Genomic DNA, 22930 nt, shown 5'->3' on the forward strand with positions numbered 1-22930 from the left:
ACAGCATCTTGTGTGAAACATCTCTTCCTGGTACCAGCACTCAGCAAGATTCAGGTCTCTGAGTGTAGCCAGGCAAAACACGCAGGATACAGGGAAAGGAACACACCCTAGAAGTAAAAACAAAGGAGGGGGAATACTACATGTGCCTCGGGGGGGGGGGGATAGCTCAGTACCGGTCCGTCCCCCAGCTGGGAAATGGGAAGCTCCGCCCAAAGGAAAAAGAACACTGGAGGAGTGTCCCAGATTCTCTCGCCGCTCCGCTGTCGCCGGTCTTGGAAATCCGCTCTGCGTGAAGGGAAGGAAGGTAGTATATGTTTTTACGGGCATCTGAAATTCTTTTGAAGTCCTCTCTGGAAACACGCAACACTGGCAAGGTCCAAGCATGTGATCGGCTGAATCCGATCCGCAGGAAGGAAAGCGTCCGCACGTCGCTTTCGACCAGAAGGGATTGTCAAGCGCCTCCCCCTTGCCCCGGAAGCGCTTTTGTAGCAGGAAGCGGACTTGGAATCCACGTTGTCACCCGGAAGCGGCCCACGGCCTTCAGGGATTTGTTGTGTAGGAGGTCACCTGCCCTTTCATACATGCGCCCTTTCACTCGGGAAGGAGTACGTGATAAGTGCATCCCTGTCTACGGCTCGGTAAGTGAAGGAGCATGACAGAACCCCCTCTTAAGGATCGCCGACTCGGCGGTCGTCCTGGCTTTCCAGGGTTAGCCTTGTGGAACCGTTCAATGAGATCAGGGCAGTGGAGGTTCTGTACCGGTTCCCATGTCCTATCCTCTACCCCAAAACCCTTCCATTCCACCAAATACTGCACTCGTCCCCTTACCAAACGGGAATCTAGGAGTTCCTGAACTTCATATTCCTCCTGTCCCTCAATTTCCAAAGCGAGGGGACGTTCCGGCAACCTTATGTTGCTAGGACATGGTTGGAGCAAGGAAACGTGGAAAATGGGGCGGATGCGCCATGACGGGGGTAAGGATAGCTTCATAGCCACGGGGTTAATAGTTTCTACTATGGTATAGAGACCTTTGTATTTAGGTTTCAGTTTATTGGCCCCCTTGAGATGCAGGTTCCTGGTAGCTAGCCACACCATGTCCCCCACCTTGTATTCTGGTTCCTTGGTTCTCTTCCGGTCTGCAAATCGTTTGTGTGCCGCCTGAGCCTTGCTGAGGTGTTGTTTTGCGTCCTGGAGTATGGCTCTTAGATGCACATGATGTTCTTGATCGCTAGGGACCGGTGAGTGGACGGGCCATTCAAAAGGGAGCATGTTGGGATGGTGTCCGTACAAACAGAAGAATGGAGAACACCCTAGTGTGGAGTGTTCTGAGTTGTTGTAGGAATATTCCGCTGTCCACAGTAGGGTGACCCAATTCGTAGCGCTCTGGAGGGTAAAGCATCGAAGGCATTGTTCTAGGGTCTGATTTAGGCGTTCCGTTTTTCCGTCGGTCTGGGGGTGACAGCTAGTGGACAGTCTGACGTCGATGTTCATGGCTTTGCATAACGCTCTCCAAAACCGGGAGGTAAATTGTGTTCCTCTGTCCGTGATGAGAACGCCGGGATGTCCGTGGGCTCTGACTACATGTTGCAGAAAGATAAGGGCTAATTTGGAAGATGAAGGTAGCCCTTTCAAAGGTATGAAATGCCCCATCTTGGTCAAATGATCCACGACTACTAGCACAACCGTGTAACCACTGCAGGGGGGCATTTCCACGATAACATCAAATGATACTGTGTGCCAGGGTCGAGGAGGGATAGGCAAAGGTCGCAGCAGTCCCACCGGCTTGGTGTGACCAGCTTTTCCTTGAGCACACACTGATCACCTACTGAGGTACTCTTTTGTATCCTTCCGTACCGTAGGCCACCAGAAGGAGCGTTCAATACAGGCGATCGTTTTGTAGGTTCCCAAGTGTCCCCCTAACGTGGTATCATGAGCCCATGACATGACCTGTAACTGAAGACTGGTGGTTGGCACATACAGCGCCTGGTGATGATAAAGTAAGTTCTTGTATTCCGCTCGGTGTCCGGGTTCTTCTTGTATCCATGCCTGGACATCGATACCGGCTAAGGAAGTTCTCACTTCTTCTAGGAAGTTCTGGGAGGAGAGTAAGGCTAGGGTCGATTCTTCGATGGTTCCCTCCGCGAGGATCAAGGGGGGTTCTGGAGTCTCTGTTTCTACGGGGTCCTCTGGGTCTTCAAAGCAGGATAGGGAATCTGCTTTCCCGTTTTGCGGTCCGGATCTGTATTTGATTACAAAATCGTAATCAGAGAAAAAGAGCGTCCATCGCAGCTGTCGGGGTGTGAGTGCCTTGGCTGTTTTAAGGAGCAACAGGTTCCGGTGATCGGTGTAAAATTCGATTGTGTGGCGCGCACCCAGGAGATAGTGTCGCCATTCCTCACAGGCCCTTTTTATGGCAAGCAACTCCTTGTCGGAGATGGAGTAGTATTTCACTGGCGGTGAGTTTCTTCGAGAATTACGCTACAGGGTGTAGCTGTCCCATCTGTGGGTGTCGCTGGGACAATACCCCTCCTAGGGCATACTGGGAAGCGTCCATTTCCACCACGAAAGGGAGAGAAGAATCAGGATGCCGCAAGATAGGGGCCTGGGTGAATCTATTTTTTAAGTCCTGAAATGACTGTTCGGCCTCCTCTCCCCACACAAAAGGGGCGTTCTTTCTCAGTAACCGTGAGATGGGCTGGATGATCTTCGAGAAGTCTTTGATAAAACGCCTGTAATAGTTGGCGAGTCCTAGGAAACTCTGTACCGATTTTACATGATGTGGGGTTTTCCAGTGGGTGATTGCCTCCACTTTGTTGACATCCATTTGAAACCCATCAGCGTTGATCACGTAGCCCAAAAAGGCTACCTCTTGGACGTGGAACAAACATTTCTCCAGCTTGGCATACAGGGAATGTCTCTGGAGCCGTTCCAACACCGCCTTGACATGTGTGACGTGGTGCTTTAGACAGGGAGAGTAGATGAGGATATCGTCTATTTAAACCACACAAAAGACGTCCAATAGGCCTCGCAACACCTCATCCATGAAATATTGGAAAGCCGCTGGGGCGTTACAGAGCCCAAAAGGCATCACCCTGTATTCGAATAGCCCGAATTTGGTCCGGAAGGCGGTCTTCCATTCATCCCCACTCCTTACCCTGACGAGGTGATGTGCGCCCCTCAGATCTAATTTGGTAAAGTAACGGGCACCCTTAAGTTGATCCAAGAGCACAGGAATCAAAGGAAGAGGGTAGCGGTTCTTCACTGTCACACGGTTTAATGCCCTATAGTCGATATACACGTCCGTAGCTCGTCACAATCCTTCTTCGGTATAAAGAAAAGAGGGGATGATGCAGGAGAAGAAGAATGTGTGATGAATCCAGAGGCCAGGTTCTCCTCCAAGTAGTTTTTTAAGTACTGCTTTTCTGGTTCTGTCAGGGCGTACACACGACTGCATGGAATGTCCGCTAAGGGGATCAACTCGATGCAGCAGTCATAGGCTCGGTGTGGAGGTAACTGGGTTGCCTTCTGTTTGTCGAAGAGGGTTCTCATAAGCTACTGTAATACAGGTGTTTGCCAACAGAAAGGCCTGGGTCTTGGAGTCATTCTCTGGCACGGTCGTCTTCTTTGTACAGTGCACCTTGCAGTATGGAGAACACATGGAAACGGTGCGGGCAGCCCAGCTGACAACGTGGTCGTGCAAGGTGAGCCATGGCATGCCTAGGATGAGACGAAACTGGGGTGCGTCGATAAGGTCAAACGATATGTGCTCATAGTGATCCGTATCAAGCCGCATCAGGAGAGGTTGGGTATGACTTACGACGGGTCCGAACGTCAACTCTGAGCCGTCCATGGCTCTCACGTTGTCAGGGTTCTTTTTCTTTTCCCAAGACACTCCAATGCTCCTTGCGTATGTTAGATCCATGTAGTTTCCTGTAGCTCCTGAATCAAGTAAGGCCTCCAAACGCAATACGGTAGAACCTTCAATCCACAGGGAGACGCCAACATTCAAATGAGCCACCGCAGGTTGGATGGTGTTCACCATGGCAGATGAGATCGGTATGCGTTGTTTACCCGAACCAGTGACCTCAGTCTGACTCGGGCTCTTCAGTTTTCCGCCAGCCCTTTGGTCTCCAAGGAGGCTTGGGCCCTTGGCGCGTTGCTCCGTTCCGGGAGCTGAGCCCTGGCATGGCATTCTCGTATGAAATGCCCTCCCTTTCCACAATAGAGGCAGAGTTTCATCTTTCTCCGCTTTTCCCGTTCTTCGGTAGTGAGGGGGCCTCGGATTCCCCCTATCTGCATTGGTTCCGGTCCGTCTGCTTCCTTGGAGCGATCGTCAACCGGAGGCCTAGGACGGGGACAGAGAGGACGCACCTCCCCTCTATTCCTATCCCCTTTTCTCTCCTGTAACCGGTGTTCTAATTGTACCGTAAGATCAATCATTTCTTCGCATGTGGGGGGCAATTGTACCACCTGTGCCAAGACATCCTTCAGATCTCCTCTCAGCCCTTGATAGAATAGAGTGGTTCTTTTCTCTTGGGGCCAATCAGTCTCCATAACTAAACAGTTAAACGAGGTGATGTAGGACAATAGGTCCTGGGACCCTTGTCGCAGGGTAAGGAGTTTGCGATCCAAGGACATCATATGGGACTTCCGATCAAAGAGTTTCCTTATCTCTAAACAGAAATCCACAAATTTGTGTAACACAGGGTCGTTTCTTTCCATCAACGGTATGGTCCAGCTGGCCGCGTTCCCTCCCATGTAGGACATCATGAAGGCCGTCTTTGCAGTGTCGTCCTGAAAGACGGTAGGCTTACACAAGGAGTGCAGCCGACACTGATTGAGGAAAGTCTCGAATTTCTTGGGGTCTCCATAGAAGCGTTCCGGGGTTGCCAATGGAATACTGAGGTTCTGGATCACATGGACAGTAGGAACGGACTCGGAGGTTGGTGGGGGACCTGGAGAGGCTACGAGGAACCCACCCCCATGTGTAGTAAAAGACGAGGGAGGGTGGACTGTTTGAGCAGGGGGGTGGAGAGTGGCCTCTTTGATGTAAGGACTCGACCATGGGCCCCTACAGGAAAAACCCGCGACCTCCCTACGTAACATGCTCACTTCTTTACACAAGTCCTGGTTCTCCATACGCGAAGTTTGCACCTCCTGCTGCAGCGCTGTTAGGCTCTCCAGCAGTGAGGACAACACAACAATAGTGTCCATCGTCCGGGCTGGGCGTCGTTCTTTTGGCTTGACAATCTGTCAGGTGTCAGCAGCGCAAGAAGGAGTCAGGAATCACTAACCTCTGCGTTGCAGCCAGCAGGGACGATGTCGTGCAGAGAATATTCCCTCCTCCACAGGACACTGCCTCTCCCCACAGGGTGACGTAACACAGCTATGGGGGAGAGCACCCCAGGGAAAAGGGACAGGGATAACGCAAAAACACTGCTGAAGGGAAGGAAGGTAGTATAGGTTTTTACGGGCATCTGAAATTCTTTCTTTCTGAAGTCCTCTCTGGAAACACGCAACACTGGCAAGGTCCAAGCAGATGATCGGCTGAATCTGATCCGCAGGAAGGAAAGCGTCCGCACGTCGCTTTCGTCCAGAAGGGTTTGTCAAGCGCCTCCCCCTTGCCCCGGAAGCGCTTTTGTAGCAGGAAGCGGACTTGGAATCCACGTTGTCACCCGGAAGCGGCCCACGGCCTTCAGGGATTTGTTGTGTAGGAGGTCACCTGCCCTTTCATACATGCGCCCTTTCACTCGGGAAGGAGTACGCGATAAGTGCGTCCCTGTCTACGGATCGGTAAGTGAAGGAGCATGACACTCGGTCAGCATTGGGGAAATAATTCTGGAACATTATAGAAGCGTTCATGGACAAAACAATCAATTAATAGCGAGTCACTTGAGTCATTCCTTCGGGAACAGAATATCCCGGCTGTGTCTGAGACCGAGACGGTAAATATAATGCCCCTGTTCTCTAAAGAAGAATTGTCGGAGGTTATTAGAAGCCTCCCAAATAGCAAAGCCTGCTGACCTCATGGCCTACCGGCAGCTTTTTTAAAAAAAATTTCAGGGGATTTTCTTGAGTGTTTTCTACTGGTTGCCAATACAATGCTGGAGGGCGGCATGATACTAGCGTTGTTTTTTTAAGGGAATGTGATAAGTTTTGTTAAAAAGAGGAAGGACGGTGAGGATCCCAACTCATATCGTCCAATCACATTATTAAATTCTGATTACAAAGTTATCACAAATCTTTTAGCTAACAGATTTAACACAATAGCATCAAACTTGATTCACACTGATCAAAACAACTTTATTGCAGGGAGACAGCTAGGGATGAATACACACTATTTAGCCGAAGCACTAGATTACTTTGAAACCAAGAAAATACCGGCCCTGGTGCTCTTGTTGGACACTGAGAAAGCATTTGACCTTGTGGTCTGGGAGACATATTCAATATGTTGTCTAGATTCGGCATACCCCCCCAGATCACAGGGCTGATACAAAGAATGTACCACAATGCAGAAGCCAGCATTATTGTCAATTCTGCTGAGGTGGGAAAAATCGATGTTAAGCGAGGAACCAGACAAGGATGCCCGCTGTCCCCCATTTTATTTGCCTTTTTATCCAGCCACTGGCCATTGCAATCCGAGATAACACCAATCTTCGCACTCCTTTACCATACATGGGGTAATTAAAATTATACGCAGATGATATTATATTAATTCTTGACTTTGATAAGGGGGTCCAGGCAAAGGTTTTTGAGATTCTCACATATTATGAAGGTCTCGGTGGGTATAAAATTAATAAAATGAAAAATGAAATAATATTATGTGGATGTCAGCCAGATGTTTTAAATATGGAAATTGCCACATGTGCAAATTCCCATCCAGGAAGATATTCAGGAATTACATTTTCACCACAGATTGAAGATTATATGATCTAAATTTCTCACCGCTGCTTTTAAAAGTACAGGATTTATTTTCACGCTGGAACTCTTCCATTAACCATTATGGGGAAGGTTTAGTTGATTAAGATGTCTGTAGTCCCGTTATTCAATTTCTTATTTTCAGCTATTTCATGTGTTTTAACTGCATCCTTCTTCAAAAAGATCGAATCTATGTTTATGTCCTTTATTTTGAAAAAAGAAATCCACGAATTGCACTAAGAACTTTATAGGAGGATTTGGAGAAAGGTGGGCTAGCGCTCCCTGCTCTTAGAGATTATTATTTTGCATACTTTGCACAATATATGCCTAGGTTCAACCTAGAATCGCATACAGGAATAATTGAGAACTACTTTATGTTGTTAATTTGCACAGAACATCAGATACGCTATCCGCAAAAAATAACGAAATCTCCCACGTAAACGTCAGGATTTTTTTAGAAGATACGCAATTCCTGTTTTTAACATTGGAACTCCCTTATTCGAACTTGCTTCTGAATTAGGGACTAAAGTTTCACCTAAAATATTCCAAAAATGGGCTAAAGCCGGGTTTAGGAAAATCTCTGTCTTTATGGTGGTGGAAATGTGGCTCAATATTTGTGAAATCCGCGAGTTAATCCAAAATGATTTCCTTCTCCTTGGCTCTTATAGATCGCTGTATAAAATTCTAAGTAATTTAGATCTGGGTTCAAGTAATCTAGAGTAAAAATATGGTCCTTGCGCATATTTTAAGCAGATGTGGATATGGGACCCGGGGAATGGAAAAACCTTTTGGCCTCTACAAGAGGTTTGGACCTTACTCGGAAAGCAATGACAAAATGGGAAAAACATGAGGGGTTAGAATTAACAGCTAGAATGTGGACTAAGGTTAATAAACTTAATTTTAGCTTGTTACCTGGAGCTAAAAGGCGCCGGATGCTATTTTTTTTAGCAAATGGCTACTATACAGAACCCCACAGTTTCTTTCTCAAATTAACCCTAACCAGTCCAGTCACTGCTTCCGCTGTTTAAATCAACCGGCTGCTAATTGGACGCATATAATCATTCAGTGCCCTCTGGTTCAGGGGTTCTGGAATGAAATATTTCAGTGTTTGGAGAGCGAGTGCCCAATTAAACTGGCATCTAATAGCTGACTGAAAGTCCTGGGGTATGATCCATCTCTCCACCTATCTGATAAATGGGTGAAACTAATATATATTACAATGGCAGTCACCAGGTCCCTTCAGCTTAAAAAATGACGATCTCGTCAGGTTCCATCAATGTGTGAGTGGGCTCAGAAAATTAATCAAGTTAGAAATCGTGAAAGGCTATATGCAATGCGAAATGGGGGGATCAGGAAATTTGAAAAATTGTGGGAACGGTATTTTGATGAAATACTAAGGCCAGAGCAAAGGATCTTACAACCATCCCGCTAATTTGCATTTTATATTATTCAATTTTTCTGTATTTTAGAGAGAAGTGCATTGTTTATTTCAAGGGGGTTGTTAGTATGATGATTATATATATAACATATATATGTTAAGATCGACATTTTGCACATTATTTTTTAGTTTGCACTTTATGCACTTTAATAGCTCTTTATCGCAAAAATCTGTATTGTATCTGGTTTCTAATGATTCTTAAAGCAGTCTTACTCTCGTTTTTATTCTGCTCTGTACATTATTTTATATTCCTTAATATGTATGATGTACTTATTGATTAATGGTGTATAGCCAAGAAATGATACCTTATTGTATGCATGATTTGGAAACTTTGATAGATCTCAAAAGAAAAGTTAAAAACATAAAATATAAAAAAATAAATGGCATCACAAAAAACAAAAAAAAAGACAGATTTCGGCCTCTAATTTAGATTAACTGGTGTCTTAAATTGTTGAAGAGCTCGAGAAGCGATATTGTATCACCCTAAACAGAGGTAAATAGTGTTTATCACTTGAACTTTAAAGGAATGCACTTCTCCTGACTGGAAATACTGACCGCTCTAAAGTAAACAACACAACACAAAGACAAAAACAAAATAATAACACTACAAAAACATAACAGCACAACACTGTAACACAATAGAACATAACCACCTTAGTACAACACAGTAACAATCTAATAAAGCAATGCTTCACAAAACACAATAGCTCGAAGAATAACTAAACATATCACCACCACAGCAAAATGCATACAGCAAATATAGACAAACATTCTGGTCATGTATTACCACTTCCAGAAGTCCGTTTCCTAATTCCGCTGTAAAAGTGTTTTCACAAAGCATTGCCTTACTTAACACCAACGAAATATATTAGCATCAGTCAAATATGTTTGTGATGAACATGCTGTATAATAAAGAAGAAATGCATTCCATTGTGCTGTGCTCTACTACTTAAAGAAAGGTACAGAGAATGTGCAGCACTTTGCAAAATACATTTTCCATTGAAAAATTGCATAGTTGGTAACTTAGGTGCACATACACGAACAGTTTGGGTATGCTCGGTACATTGTTTTTTGACTATGGAATATTGTTATTGGTTTTTTTTCAGCAAAGCAGCAAGGAAAAGTGCGAGTTGAGACTAGAGGATAAGGATAGGCTGTGAAAAGGAGGAAAATGTGAGAGAATATATATGTTGATGTATTAAAGCAAAAAACGATTGATATTTCACTGACCCACATGTTGTAGGTGATAATTTAGATTGTTATTGTTGTAGTTCCTTTATACTTCATTTTCTGATAGATCATTACTAGGTAAGCTCTGTCAGATTTGTATCCGTTTTTATTTCCGTTTATTAAAGATTTTGGTTCCCACTCTGCAATCTCTGTTTAATTTAGATTTCATAACAATCCAGGAGACAAAAAATGTAAAAGCTCAAAATTTCAAGAAGAATTCCTTCTGTTTGAAAGGTATTATATAGGGAGCAGCTGTTCAATGTTAAATGTAACCTCCATGTAAACTAGCATCTTGCCGGCAGATTTGTTACCCTAATAGGACAAAAAAGAGAGACTTAGCATGCCACTTCTCTAGATGGCAACAGATAAACAGTAATTTGAAAGTTATATTTTTTATACTTATGAACTTCTTTAACCATGTGCAAAACATAGGCTTATGTGTAATTTGTGTGAGTATCAGTGTGTCTGATTATACTGATAATAAGCATGTTTGTGGCAGACACTAAAAACTGTATTGTTTTTGGGACCTGGTAATAGCTAGAACCGCTTTGACCAATCAAAGGTTAACATAAGATATAGACCTAGATTTACAATAAAATCACACACAGTAGCATCGCAAGTGAAGTTGTTGTGCTGTGTTGCATTACTTTGGGTAATAATCCAATGCAAATTGGGATTTTCCTTTGGATTTTAAATACCAAACCAAAACTTTGTGAAAGTTCTTCATTAAAAACGTAACGTAGACCTGGCACAGAGTGTTTGTAAATCCGTGTAAGGATGCAAACATATGTTGTGAAAATTATGTATGCAGTTGATGCATTTTACTGTGATTGTTGTTGGTGAAATGTCTGTAATACAGGATACATGCGTCAAATTATTAGCCCACCGTGCTATGCTAAGTAATGGTGTATTGCTAGTTAATTACAATTATATCAATATCAAATATAAAATAGCTAATTGTGTAACCGTACTCATTACAAGAGAGCCGATGTGACAATAACAGAAGTATTGCTGTCCATTTCGGAGATTTTCCCTTAGCCCTATATTAAAAAAAAAAATCTTGCTGGAACTCAAAACTAAAATATAATTATTATGAAAATATAGAGTAGCAGCAGCTTTGCAAGTTAAAATTCTGTCATCAATAAAATGCTTTCTTCATAACAATTTATCCTTGCTTAATGGAGCTAGCCAGCTGGATGCATTGTTTTGGAGAGGCTCACATTTAAATTGACTTAATCTATACTTCTCAGTGCTCTAATGGGTAATTTATTTATATTCCCAAAGTCATAGGATGAAAAGAGTTAAACCGGACATGGCTAATTCTAGGGCTGTTGGCAGAATTCATAGTATTTTTAAAATGTAAAAGAAGATCTGCACATTTTCCTTACTTAAAGTCTATACGAGTGGGTTGTCACAGGGAATGGTTCAGAGCACTGAAGGTACATTAGCTTGATCAGGGTCAACACTGAGAGAATAATCAGTCCACCTTTAATCCACCCTGAGGAAGTAAGCCAGTGAATATGTAGTCTGGCATTTTATGTGTTTACCACGCATGCCGGTTCCACGCAGACTGAACAACTAAAATCCTAACCATGAATATGCCTTTTTCCATGCATGCCTTAACAACAAAGCATACGTTGTTAAGGCATATATGGTAAACACATATCCAAGGTTAAGACTTTACAGGTACGTCTTAACCCCCCAACCTGAGTTCATAAACTACACCACTGCCCCCCAGCCCTAGTAACTTTTTCTCCCCTGCCCTCCCTGTATCCCTTAAAACTACCCCCTAAGCCCTAAAAACGTCACTGCCTCCCTAATTCCTAAGAAGTATTACCATCCCTGCCCCCGCCCTGAGCCCTAAAACTGCCCTCCAAGCCCTGAAAACTACCCTGCACCTAATCTGTCCTTAAAACTATCCCGAACACCCCCAGCCTTGAAAACTATCCCGAACTCCCCCCCCCCCAGCCCTGAAAACTTCTTCGAGCCGTCCCCAGCCCAGAAAACTTCCTCGACCCACCCCAAGCCCAGAAAACGTCCTCGACCTGACCCCAGCCCAGAAATCTACCCGACCTACCTGCAGCCCACAAAACAACCCCGACCCACCCCCAGCCCCACTTAAAATTACCCCGACTCACCCCAGCCCTTAAAACTGTCCCAACCCAGCCCACAAAACAACCCCTGAGCACCCAGCTGACAAAATTTCCCATCCCTGCCCATCTTTAAATAACCCAGACCCACCCCTCAACCCCACTTAAATCAAGCCCGACTCACCCTCAGCCCACAAAACTACCCCAACCCCCAGCCCCACTTAAAATAACCCCGACTCCCCAGCCCCACTTACCTTACCACAATCTCTTCCTGCTTCCACCCATCTGTGAGCCCTACCGTGCATATGCCTTAACCACACACATGCGTGGTTAAGGCATATGCGCGATAGGGCCTTCGTTGTTAAGGCTGATCGTTGCTCAGCCTTCGTGGTAAAGGCTGTTTCCCCCTCCATCTACTATGTACATTGTCTCTGCCCCCTCCTAGGCATGTCCTTCGATACCTGTTTAAAAAGCAGGAGCTGGAAACCACTCAAGTGCTGTGGCATTGATTAGACAGGTTGTATTGATATAATGATTTCCTTAGTATCTTTTTTACAAAAAATGGTGCAGAAGCTATTTATTGAATGATACCTGTACCTTCTAATCACACTTTTGCTGGTTATTGTATCTAAAGTGTGATTTTTTATGTGGACAACTCACTTGATAAGTCAATAAATTTGATTTGATTAAAATAATTTATTTTAATAGCCAATGAAGTGTGCCCCACAGCTTTACCAGCTTTTCTTCCGTATTGTAAATTTAAATTTCTTTAGGGCAGAGTCTGTAATCTTATTGTATGTGTATTGGGAGAAGATACGCTAATTTTAACTGCCTTAGGTGCTATTCATGACTCTATCCTTTATCATGTTTTGGCCCCCATGAATCCTCCCTTTGTGACTCTGTATCTTTTTGAACCTCCCTCTAATTTCTGGCTTCTGTGGTATAATTTTCTTTTTCCAGTTTGCCATTCCCTCACTGCTCTTTGCACCCTTCAGCACCAGAGGGTCTTTTGCAGTGGGTTAGAGATTCAGCATGGTGGATAGGTGTCAGTTGGACTCAATGTATCAATCTTATACGGTGTCAGAAGTGTGCTTGGAAGTCACCCAATTCGTCTCCCAATCCCCTGCAGCACTTTAAGTCACATTGGTTACTCACTGACTTCCCTCCAGCTATCAATGCTTCTTAAATCTTGTGCTTCACAGCTTGGATATTAAGCATCTCAAAAGTTTGCCTTCAATACACTCCCTAGATATATATAACAGTCCCCTGTTTCACACTACAGGTAATTTACATTCCAAAAACATATAGTTTAAAGATGAGGGTGCCTTTACATTTCTTGTTTTAACTAATGGCATTATGTGTTGTGTCACTATGATAATTGAGAGGAACAACATATGTATTCAGTTGCACAGTGTAATTGCAATTAATTTGACTTGTTACAACATGATAGATAGGCCATTGAGGCCCGGGAACTCTTCCTTTGGATGTGAAATTTTATTTAAATCACTATGGGCCTGATAACTAGTATAGTTGTAATTTAATGCAGCTGGTAAATAATTATATCAGCATGTGGGGAATAACATGCAGATTTTGTTTTTTAATGCAACAAAATCCACATGATACAGTAAATACCGTATGCTTTTCTTTAATTATATTTCATCAGGTTTCACCTTCCAAAATTTAACTGAGATTGAGTTGTTTAATGCATCATATAATCATCGGATGAGTTATATACCTTCAAACTTAAATTCCGATCAACACGTAAACAGGGGTTTACGCCCTGGTCGGAATATAACGGGCAGCTCACAATGAGGGCGTTTGACTTTTTTCCTATTTAGTGCTGCAATCAATTGCGTAGCCACCTCTTATTTTGTTAATATGTACATGCCAATTTGTATCCTTGGTATTGTCATTGTGTTGCAGTGTTTCTTGGCTGTGGCACCCGCTGTAAGCAGTGAATGAAGTTGAGTTTAAGAGAATATTTTGAAACCGTTTAATTGAACAATCAAACTACAAGCTATAGTGTTGCACTTGCATAGATAGCTCAGGGAGCAACGTGCTGAAGTAAAAAACTTTCCTCAGCATGCAGCCCACTTCCATACCCCCACTCTCTTTCCATGTATAAATTCTCTCTCTTTTTCTCCCTTCTTTCTCTCAATTCTCGCCAGGGAAGTAGCTTGGTCAGTCACATTTGAGAGATGCGAGCTTCAGATTTTCCAACAATCAGGCTGGCAGATAATGTTAAAATAAATTATACAACAGGATGCATGAGATGGGCTAAAGGGTCAGCAGTAAGGGAGACGAATGCGGATTGGTAGGGGCAGGGGCGGCTCCTCCGCTAAGGCGTAGAAGCATCGCCCCACTGAGCAGGTGAAAAAGGGAAAAATAAAATGATAATAACTCATTGTTTTTATCATTTATTTTTTCCGTCCTTGCTCAGCAGCGTAGGTGCGGGGCTGCTCTGGTCACAGGGCAGGGGAGGAGTGATTTGCACACTCCGAGAGTGCTTGATGCTGTGGACGGCCATCTTGGGACGGCCAAACCATCATGCCAACTTTGCATGTTCTCCACCCAGGCTGTATTACAGACTGATTGGAGAACATGCCCAGGCTCCCATTCCCTGGCTGAGTGCCGAACCATGGCTATGAGGAGCCTGGGAGCCAGGTGCTTCCTGCTTCCCGTCCTGGAGCTCTGAAAGCGGGCAAAGAGGACCGAGAGGTAGCGGCAGTGGCGGCTGTGGTACACAGGTAAGTGTATATTTATTTTTTCGTTCCTCACCACCTTCGACCCAACCCCCACCACCATTACGTACCAGCCACCACTGGGTAGGAGGACGAAGTGAGATAAAACTGACATTTTTGTAAAATTACCAACATTTTTGAAGACTTTCAAAACAGAGAGGGTGAGCGCATGTGTGCATTTCTGTCTGTGTGTATGGAAAACTTCCTGGTGAAATCCGACAGACACCTCACCATATCCGACTGAAAGCATCTGCACCCAACTATCCACCATACAAAAAACGTATTAAGGGGGGGCAACACTCCAAACACCCCCCTGAAACTAACCCCCTGATTCTCACTGTCTCTTTCCATTCTTTCTCTTTCTCTAGCTCTCTTCCCTCACCTCATTCTCTTTCTTCCTATGCCCCACTGTGCCTCGTGCAGAGTTTTCCAAATCCGGCCTCTGTGGCTAAATGGATAATTGCCAGTTCGGCCTGTTTGGGCATGCACAACACATCCCGAGTAAATGCGACATCTTTTGCAAGATTGACACTATCTCTATAAGAAGGCCGGGTTATCATCTTTGCTATTCCTCCCGCTGCAACATTTGAGACAATTCCCATGCGTTCCCATAAAAGGTTGGCACACGGTGAACCGGTTCCTTCGATTACCTCATGTGACCTTTCTTCAAACGATAATTAGAATTCTGAGCTCGGAAGGTCCATGCAAAAACGTAAACTTAAAATGTAGACGAAGAAACCCCCCTCTCAATGCCGGTGTCGTTTTCAGAATTAACATTTAAGTTCATGTACTTCTAATAATCATTGACCCTCCCTTCGTGTACTTTCCACAGGAAATGGATATTGCAGAAATTACTTTGACCCACTGATGGATGAGGAAATAAACCCAAGGCGCTGTGGGATAGAGGTCACCGGAGGGGAGACGAGGTGGAATTAAATATGCGACTTTGGTGTCAGAATATACTTTTCAATTCATGAAGATGAGGTGACAAAAATCACACATGCAGCTGAATTTAAATGTGGGGGCTCATTCTTTGAGTTAGAAGCCTTAAGTACTCGCAGCATGGTATATGGCTTTCAGCCGCATCAGTCTTTGCTCAAGGGCAGTGAATAACTGAGCAGGTGAATCCGAAACTTAAGGTCAGCTGAGCTCGATTTTGCATGCATAGTTTAGCGTTCAGGATTTTACCATCACATTGGTGTTCAACCACATATGGGTCTACTTAATTGTAGTTTTAAAATTATCGCCGCTATAGCGGCAGAAAACTGCTGCTAAAGCGGCGATAATGGGCTTGATAATATGCCCTTGAGAATTCCCATAGAAGCCCATGTTGACACCTGAACATGGGCTTCTATGGAAATTCTCCAGGGTATATTATCAAGCCCATTATCGCCGCTTTAGCTTAACTTTAATACACTTCATGCTGTAGGTGTATGGTATTTGTATTTTTATTTCATTGGAGAATGAGGTCCAATAATCACAGCATTATTTGTGGGCCCATCTAAAAAGTGAGAACCCCTTCTAAACTTCTTTTTTTAACCCACAATAGTACAAACTTGATTAAATATTGTGTACGATATAAAAAGCCAAGTGGCATATTATCAAGACAGGCGATAAAATTATCGCCGCTTTAGGGGCAGAAAACTGCCGCTAAAACGACGATAATGTGCTTGATAATATGCTCTATGGAATTCCAATTGAAGCCCAATAATTTTATCACCTGTCTTGATAATATGCCCCCAAGACTTTATTTAATTTTTGAGTAGAGCAAATGAGGATAGTGTCAGAGAGAATTCCATATAGGAGCTATGTGGACCAGAAAGGACCTGCGGCAACGACTGACTGAGGGCAGTGGGAGATCGCTAGATGCTAGGGCATAAACCACATTATGAATCAGCACATTTGTAAAGGAGGAATGATGGCCCAATAACTTCTCATACGTTGTGTACCATACTCACAACTGCACTCACTTCCCACTGCGTAGCTAATGGACGACTGCCAGGGTTCTGGTTAAAAAAATACATGTGGGGGGCACACCTACCACAATGCAGGATAAGCAGCATCAGTTACTGGTATCATTAAAAAAACAGCACTATTTATTAGTCATTTTGATAAATCCACTAAATTAATTTTTATTTTGTGACCTTTCAGTTATGTGTCAAATGAAACGCCTCTACTTCTGAGAATGTAATTGGAAGCTTTTGAAGAATTAGCTGCCAGTCTTCCATATATTCAACATCGGAGTCAAATGAAGAAAAGGCCTGATTCTGAGTCCATGGCAAACTCTGACCACTGCAGGGTATTATCCTGACACTTTGAGAGTTCATTTCTGGAGGCATCACTGTTCTGAGTCCACTGTGGCCTGTGCAGTGGTTAGTCATACATTTGCTAATGAGAGGCGCTGCCATAATCAAGCGTTGGGGAGATGAGGGTGGTATAAGTTGTGCTCTAGGAGCAGGCAGGAAAATAGGATGAAAAATGAATCATTTTGCAGTAAAATATCCTCTTGGAATTATAGTCTTTTCCATGCTAAAAGGACGTCCTACGACCTCGGAAGCCGGATGTCAGGCCTTATGTACAGAACAGCTGATAGTTAACCCAAGAAACTTCGCCTATGTCTTCTACCAGAATTAATTTTGATCTAGTAGAAACACACAGATTTGGTCTCAAGCTCTCTGTAGAGTATTCCAACGGCTGTTGCAAAACCCACATGTTTCATTGCTTTTTAGGTCTCGCCTGAGCCAGCGCTTTAGCGCTGCACTCGCGAGAGCTTTTGTAAAAGGGGGATCTGGAAGTGCAAACTAGTGCTTTTCAGGCCTCCAAATACAGTGCATGTGTGCCGGGCGCGTGCACCATTTGGCAGCCTGAAAGCACTAGTTTGCACTTTCAAATCACCAGTTTACAAAAGCTCATTTCACGTCCGCTTTGATGTTCTCCGTGAGCCCACTGAGAACATCAAAGCCGCCGCGAAAGTGCTCACCATTTCCCACCCCCTCCCTTATCCCACTTCCTGCTTGTTTCACAATGGCAACAGCTTTTTACAAGTGGAGGTTGGGGACAGAAAACACCTTGCCACCCCCTCTCTTTTACAAGTTTTACAGAAAACACCTCCCCCCCCACCCCCGCGCACCACTCTCTTCCGAATTTTCATCTAAAGCAACTGGTAAATAAATGGGGGCACCCTTTATTCCACTGACTACCTACATATGACCGCTTGTCTTGCTGCCTTTAAAAAGCTCAAATTCCTCCAATTACCTCATCCGCAACTTGTAGTCACCTGTGACGCCCCTTGTCCCCTAGGCGAACCGCATAGCAGCATCACAGCACGCCGCAGGCAGTAACAAGCAGCCAGCCTTTCGTTGCCACCACCACCCAAGTAGATGCACAGGGATGTAAGACCTTACAAGTGAGCAACATTCAGAGAGGTCCTTCACCAGACGCATGAAACCAGGGTGGAACCCTACACATGTTCCCGCTGACTATAACGAACCAGCGAGGCAATACTTTACCTGTTAGAACCCTAATCTGCGATTTTAAACACACAGAATTCACACGCATACGAACCACAGAACTTCGAGCACTTAGTTTCCCAGTCTGAATTTGTATATTGCACGTTTTTAGGAAATTATTTGCACCGCAGCCCTGCATTCTGTGGCCCCCACCCACCCGAAAGTACAAAAATAGTACACACACATATATCATGTAAAAGTGCACATTCCTGCAGCCTCGGTGCAGGTCTGCAGTCTTTCACATAGTTTCACAGCGAAGCGCCGCCCACGCCCCGCCCCCAAATACTGTAGGATTTTGAAAACTTCGACGGAGAGGAGGGGGAGAAGGGGGTTGTGCAGTTGGGATCTTGTAAGGAATTAGTGCCGCCTTGTCCCTCAATTTGCTGCCCGTATGACCCCCAGACTTTCTGGCGTCCGGAACTATCTTGTGACCAATGAAAATGGGGGGAGACGGAAATTAATTGCACTTTTCAGGCTGCGCTTTCAATGGACACAAGCATTTGCAATGCAATAGGACTCGCATTTATACGAGTTTGAGCTATTGGCATTGTAAATGACAATGCTTTTTAATTAAGTTTGGTTTTTTAAAAACATAAATAAAAGGCACTGTCATTTACAATGCCAATAGCTCAAACTCGTATAAATGCGAGACCTATTGCATTGCAAATGCTTGTTGAGCCGTGACTTCAATCACTTCCGGGGCCTGAGGGCTGCATGGCAGGCTTCAAATCCAAAGCGCTGTGGCTAAAATGACATTGTCATTTGCAACTTATCCTGTCTGGCTGGCCTGGACTAGACCAGGACACTTGGCTGGCACTGAGACGTGTGTTTACATTAATACCTAGCACATTGTCACGATAGAAATGCATGAGGCCTGTTCAGTTACAGCCGTGGTCGGTCATAGGTCTGTAAGCAAGAAATATCCCATGTAAATATCACATGTATATATCACATGTAAGATGACACCAACGGTACAGTGCAACTACATATCTCCGAAAAAGGCTAAGTTGTTAATAATTATTATTTTAAGCTGGTGATAGAGGTATGACTATGACTTTATCACTGTAAGGGTAGTTTTATCTGAAATACAAAAATCAGATCTGAGTTTTCTCTTTTTGGTAAAAAGTTATGACAAATTAAATCTTAATATTATTCTCAAGCAAGGGAGCAATTCCTTGAATATTTAACTCTCCAGAAATATATAGAAAATCAAAACAGCTTATGCAAATGAAGCCCACTCCAGTAGCTGCTGGCAGGGAATGAATGAGTAGAGGGGCAAAAGGGGTCATGGGGGGGGGGGGGGGGGAGCGGGTGCGCAGGAATTACAAACATTTTAAAAACAGTCACCTACTCGCTGCGTCTCCTCAGTTGTCTCTCCTATGTCGTCCCTCATCCTCTCTCTCCCGGAACCAGGAACATCTCAGGCTCCCTCCCCTAAGCCAATCGCAATGCTGCAATGCAGCGTTGTGATTAGTCTGAGCGCTGTGGCTCGGCACTCAGACGGGGAATAGGAGGGTGGGCATGTTCCCCACCAGGCTGTGTAATGCAGCCTGGTGGGGAACATGCATAGTGCGGAGGGCTGGTTAACGGCCCGAGAGGGCCAGCCAAGTAGTCCTGCGCACTTTGGTGTGCAGCAACCACTCCTCCTCCCGGACATTACGGGAGTCTCAGCCCCGCTCAACCTGGCGGAAAAAAATAAAATGATAACAGCAATATATTTGATTTTTTTACACTGCTCCATGAGCAGTGGGGGGTGCTCCTCCGCTTTAGCAGAGGAGCTGCCACTGGCCCACTCAGATCTTCCAGCAGTTAGTCAATAAAAGACTTATCTGACAATTTGCACTATGAAGGGGCAGAGTTGTTAGGGAATTATCTTCCCCTTCCTGAAATGAGAGATTTGCTTTTACTCGGCTGTTGCTGTTCAATGGGAATGTCATCCCAGACTTTCTTGCTGTTGAGACCTGCACAGATTCTGGCCATGTAGAATAGCATTGTGTTTTTCAGAGGGAACATTTTAGAGAGAACCTTTCTGGCTGTAAGCGTTTTTAATTCTGGCAAAATCTATTTTCAAGGAGCAAACCAAATATCAAAAGACTTGCACTGCATTGTCATGCAGTTCCCACTAATCCATAGGATCTGTGCGTTTGTGGACAACATAAACCTTGGGTGAGGTGCCTGAACTGATTCCATGCACCCCTATAGTATATGTTGGCCTAGAGACCAGCTAGCTCACATTGCCCCCATAAGCCTCACTAACCCAAACAGGGAGCAAATGGTTTCTGGCAACCAGTAAAAATGACATCAGGGATCATGGTAACAGATCTAGAACCCTTATGCTCAGTCACTCGTGCACTCTTGTTCTTAGAGAAGTATACAGAGAATACACAATACAGGCATATAGTTCAAGGTAATAATCAGGTGTACTCCAACTATGCAATACCAACTCTGTATGTGTCTAGAGTGTATGAAGAGCCAAGCATTCCCCCACGGGATGATTCAACCCCATTACCTGGAGGGAAGAATGTAAGACCCTGTCTTGGTCACAAACTGGACCACCTCATGGAGATGTTAGACAGCTGCTTAGTGAAGCTTCAGCATGCAGGATCTCTCGATGTCACTGGAAGTGTCTCCTCTGCTAACCCCAGGAAATGCTTCATTATTTATAATAACAAACATCCGTGCAATGTATGTGCAGATTAGCATTGCTATGGATATGTCAATAGCCCTGTTGCCCCAGTGGATGAGGGTAGAACGGCATTTGTACATTGTGCGTAAAAGGCCTTGTACTCAGTGTTCGAGAAACCATGATAATGTTGAGCAAAGCCAGATGTATAAGCAAAGCAGTTTCAGAGAAACGGATCCAACATTTTCACGCATGCGAATATGTGCAAAAAGGTCACAGCAATAATGTTATTGTGCAGAAAGAGGACAATGTGAGAAAATGTGCAGCGTTGCTACATGGACCTATCTTGGGCACATAAAAGCATACTTTTCTGCAAAGATGGGTGTGTTAAACAAAAGACTTTTTATGGTTGTCTACATATTCCTTCTCCAACAGAGTGGCTGTATTTCACTTTAAATGGTTGAGCACAGCCAATTTGCTGTGTGCTCAATACTTCAACAAAGGATTAGGACTTCCTCTTGCACTTGCAGAGGAAATACCAGCATACTTGAATTTTCCTTCTGGAAAAGTCATGGATCAGTCAAATTCCTGAACTGAGACTCCAGTGAAATAGATAAGCTTTGTTTTTCGGAAGGCTCTTTGAATTCTGAGGCCACAGATGAACTGTGAAGTATTCTCAGTTAACTAGTGTGTTAGAACCCTGAAGTACACTAAAATAGGATCGGGTAAGCTGCAAACCTTGCTCACAATGTATTGCAAGTTTAGAGACCTTCACCATTGTCAAATGGCATCTGGTTGAGTTTGATAGAGATGACCATGGAAGGCTTTATCCTTACTATTAGCATCATATGGACATTGACATCAGTGTTTTGAGATGGTTTTTGCCCTTACTCGCCAACTGTCATGAAGTGATGGACCCAGGACAGTATTTCATAGGTACAAGCATTATGGTACCATACAGAGCTCCCAGGGTTTAATCTTTACACCAACCCTGTTAAATCTGTGGCTAAATCCTTGGGTTGGTGGTGCTTGAGAAGATAGGAGTGTACTTCCACCAATGCACTGAACATTTTCCCTAAGATCATATCAATTGCTGAAAAATCTATGCTGTCTTCATACCTAACTGAACTTCAGAATTCAATATAAAAAAAAAGTGTCTGCTCCTCAATCCTGTTAAAACATAGTTCACCCTCTTCTGCCTTCGACAGAAAGGCAAACGTGAATCTTTTCAATCTGAGTTTCTACAAGTGGATGGCTTCAATGCCACTCAGCAAGATCTGTAAACTCATTCGGCTTCAATATGGATTCCTCTTTATTTTTCACTCTTCAAATCATTTATTTAGCAAACCTGCCAGTTCTATATTTGTCCCTTTAAAAAGGGAAAAGACAGATATTCTAAAAGCAGCCTCAAATGGATGTCCATGATTTGGTGATCTGCAGACTTCATTTTGGTAACTCAGTCCTTGCCAGAGCAGCATAAACATCTTTTGTCATACTCCAAGCCACTCCTCTGCAGTGAGGATTGCCATATTTCTCCCATTTTCAGAAAACTTCCCAGGCTTCCTATAAATGGCAGGATCTTTTTTAATTTATTCTGCATTGCATATAAATAAATCTCTATCGCTTAGCTCTTCCACCAATAGATGAGGGACACTACAATTTATGTAGCTGAAACACTGTAACAACAAAAACCTCTCCCTATAGGTTACTCAATACATTCGTGGTATATCCTATATTAAGAATAACATCATTGTCCCACAAGTCAAAAATAATTGTCTACAATTTTATTATATCAAACAATTTCTTTTTTATATAATTTTCATCACATTCATTTATATAAAAAATATTTTACTGTACATAGTAGACATAGAAACAGCCCCACAAGAGTAACACCATATATAGAAACAATAAATCACCACAACACACACAGACACCAATCATACCATACAATACTGCAAATAGGGAAAAGGAAAAAGGAAAACAGAATTACATATAAACAACCTATATATAGACAAATTTACAAACATACAATTCATAAATCATGTCATAACAACAGAAAGCGCTGACGCCCGATTCAAACTTTTGCCAACAGTTCCTTTGTCAGGGCGCAGAAGGTACAGATCACTAGGTGGTTTGTTACCATCCATAGGTCATAAGCATCTATTTATAATGCGGTGCGAGGGGCTCCATATCACAATATATTCAAACATGTATAGATAGTTTGGTCAATGCGGCAATGCAGAAGGGATAGTCTTGAGCAGGATTATGAAGTCAAGAAAACGTCATCAGTATGCAGTATGCGTGCGGAAAATGCAGCCGGATTGAGAGCACAAATAGGCATCCTTAAATTAGGGGAGCGTAGCAAGTATTGAATAACAGCA

The sequence above is a fragment of the Triturus cristatus genome, chromosome 5_2 (assembly GCF_964204655.1).
Source record: "Triturus cristatus chromosome 5_2, aTriCri1.1, whole genome shotgun sequence".
NCBI classification, from domain to species: domain Eukaryota; kingdom Metazoa; phylum Chordata; class Amphibia; order Caudata; family Salamandridae; genus Triturus; species Triturus cristatus.